Genomic DNA, 3,435 nt, shown 5'->3' on the forward strand with positions numbered 1-3,435 from the left:
TTTTTTAAGTAGTTGTACAAGTGGTTTCAGTTCAATATGTCCTATTATAATTACAATGTATCTTGAACAATATCACACCTTCCATTGTTCCCCCATCTTTTCCAATCCCAACCATACCCTCAAGAGATTTCCTCTTTAACCTCACCTGACCATTGCTTTTCCTAATCATCAGGTGAAGTCTCCTTTCACTGCCATGAGTTTGGCAATCAGCAAAAAAAGTGTGGACAATTACCCCCTATAACCTGTCCATTGTGTAATAAGTTAGGAACTACACATGAACAAAATAGTGACAAGAATTATCCAGGGAAATGATATTTGTTCGTGAGATGTGTATAACTGAAAAGCATCTCTTGACCAGGCAACTAGGATTAGGTAGGTATTTGACTGCAAACCTTCTCCTCATCAAATAAAGTAAAAACAGGGTTATACCATGGGGGAAGAACAAAAAAAAAAAATCACATGGTACCTTATAAATATGTTAGAAACAATAGCAAGAAAGAAAAAACCACTTGTGTCCTTATCTTGGGGTTCATTTCGCTTAACATCATCTTATCTGACCTTTTCTGCTTGTCTCAAATATATACTAGTTATTGCAAATAAGGGAAACCATGGGACCTATGTTTCTTTGAGCCTGGCTTACTTCACTTAATATAGGGAAAAAACAAATTGTTTAAATAGGGATACAGGTGGAGGCAATGAGAGGTACAAGACGTTATGTGGAAAAACAAACTTTACAATTTAGGCGAGTTGGGGGGATGTAGTTGTGGAGATGGGAGGGAAGGGATGGTAGGGGAAAAACAAAGGAGGAGGCAACAATGTTTGATAAGAAATGTACTCATTACCTTGCTTATATGATTGTAACCCCTCTGTACAGTATTTTTACAATAAAAAAACTTATTAAATAAAACCAACTCCTCTTCCTGTGAAAAGACACCCACCAGTCTGTCATCACTCATCATCTATAGAATAGGTCTCCTAAATTAGCAAGATAGGCTTTGGACAAGCATCCTCTACTTTCTTGATTAACAAGCTTTTTTTTTTTTGGCGGAGGGGAGGGGGGTAAAATGAACTCCCTTCTCTCAACACCTGTCTCTTGACTTAACTGGTCTGAAGTACAGTGAGCAGCCAGATTTGGGGACAGTAACAATGATCGTACCTTTAGGCAGACCACAGCACTTCTTCTCAAAACTAATGTATAGAGGCATTTTCTACTACTTGCTAGAATATAGTCTTTTTTATTTTTCGGTGACCGTATTGGGGCCTGAACTTACGGCCTAGGCGCTGTCCCTTAAGCTTTTTTTTCTTTCTTTCTTCTTTTTCTCAAGGCTAGCATTCTACCACCTGAGCCACATCTCCACGTTTAGCTTTTTGGTAGTTAACTGGAAATTAAAAAAAAAAAAAAAAAAGGTCTCACGGACTTTGCTGCGCGGCCTGGCTTTGGTGAGCCACGATTGTCGGATCTCAATGACAGGTGTGCGCCAGCGGCTGCCGGCTGAAGTAGGTTTTTCCTCGTCATCATGCGCGTACAGGAAAGAATGAAGGAGGGAGGCGGGAGACCATCAAAATAACCTTCCGGCTGCGGAGCCTGACTAACCGGAGAAAAGCCGCGCGCGGGAAGAAACCCCGCAAGGGTGGGACCGCAGACCACCAGGCCGCGCCCCGCGCGCCGGGACCGGGGCCGAGTCACCGGTCCTCTCCAGGACGACCTCCCTTCCCTCGCCCGGACGCCGCCGTGCCTCCTGAGGTCCTGCTCGGCCGACGCGGGGAGTCCGAGAGGGGTCACCCCGCCCACCCGACCAGGCCGCGGTGCCCGCACCCCTGCGGGCCCGCACCGCCGCAAGGCGCTACCTGCATGTTCCCGGCGGGGCGGCGAGCGGCGCCAGCGAAGCGGCCGGAGTCTCGGGGGTGGCGGGGCTTGGAGCGAGGCGGGAGAAGGGGAGCCGAGGCCGGCACGCAGACACCCGCCGGAGCATCGCGGGTAAACCACAGGGACCTGCAATGACAACCGGAACAGGCGGTCCGTCCGCCAAATTCGTCCCCCTCTCCCCCCTCGTCCCCACTCCCCGCCCCACGCTAGCTTCCGTTCTGTCCCTGGTTCGTTGCTGTCCGTTCATAGCCCGGAGCACAACAAAGGTCGGAAACTGTGTTCCGGGCCCCTGCTTGGCCCCCCCCCCTCCCCCGGAGGCGGCTCCTGATGCAGGGAACAGGAAAAGGGCACAGACTGACAGGGACTTGTTTTCCTGGACAAAGGATCCGCAAAGGTGATACTCTGAAATGGATCCATGGCCACCGAAGATTTTTTCCTTCCTTCCTTCCCTCCTTTCTCTTTCACAAATACACAATTTTATTTGCTATGTTCAGTGGAAAAGTTGCCATTCCACAAAGCAGCAAAAGAATATAATGACTGTCAGTTGAATAAAAACCACATTTGATAGAGAAAAAAAAGAATACAATGAATCTTGATCAATGTCACTCCATTCGTGATTAAGAGGTTATTGGGTGGGGGGGGGGGAAAGGGAGAAAATTTAGGGAAAGGGTTAGAAGTCAGACAAGAAATGTAATCATTACCTTACTAATGTAACTGTAACCTCTCTGTACATCACCTTGACAATAAATTTTTTAAAGTTTTTTTTATTTCCCATAATACATGCTGCCAGAGAAAGCAAGCTTTCTATTAAATCTCTATTTTTTTATTGAGGGGGAGGGGCAGTACTGGGATTTGAACTCAGGGCCTCATTCAGTTTTCCTATTCATGGCTGAACTTGAGAACTTGAGCTAGGTCCCCAGTTCTGGCTTTTTTGCTGTTTAACTGGAGCTAAGGCTCTTAAGAATTTTGTCTGCCCAAACTGGTTTCCAACCATGATCTTCAGATCTCAGCTTCTTGAGTAGCTGGGAACATTGGCCTGAACCACCAGCACTTGGCTTTTCAGTTCTTGATATAACACTAGAACATGTGACATGTATGTTTCATATTTTAAAAATGGCTTTAAAGATTTTTTTGAACATGCAAGAAAAAGATGTAGCACAAAAAAATGTAGCTTTTCCCTTTCACTTCATAAAATGAGGGAGAAGTACTCTTGCTGGTAGGTTCCCAAACCTAGGCATCAACATGGAGAGGAACTTGGGCTATTATCACAATGAATCCCATTTGGACAAGTAATTTATGCTAATAAATCCTAAAACTAAATTTTAGAATCTGAGAAATGAATCAAGGTTGGGATGTGAATGTCTGTGATGTTGTGACATGGTTTACACTGAACAGATCTGCCTAAGATCCATGAACCCTGGCAGAACCTGTGGCTGGATGTTAAACACAGGGCACTTAGCTGGGTACTGGTGGTTCATGCCTGTAATCCTAGCTACTCAGGAAGCTGAGATCTGAGGCTCATGGTTCAAACCAGCCCAAGCAGAAAAATATGTGAGACTCTTATCTCC

General features: G+C 45.7%; 1 pseudogene; it reads right to left on the bottom strand.

Annotated features, from left to right (window-relative positions):
• LOC105999714 overlaps positions 1-2,031 on the bottom strand; it is a 5,521-nt pseudogene extending 3,490 nt beyond the window's left edge.
• Between the last annotated feature and the right edge of the window lie 1,404 nt (positions 2,032-3,435).

This window comes from Dipodomys ordii, unplaced genomic scaffold (genome assembly GCF_000151885.1).
Source record: "Dipodomys ordii isolate 6190 unplaced genomic scaffold, Dord_2.0 Scaffold197, whole genome shotgun sequence".
Classification (NCBI taxonomy): domain Eukaryota; kingdom Metazoa; phylum Chordata; class Mammalia; order Rodentia; family Heteromyidae; genus Dipodomys; species Dipodomys ordii.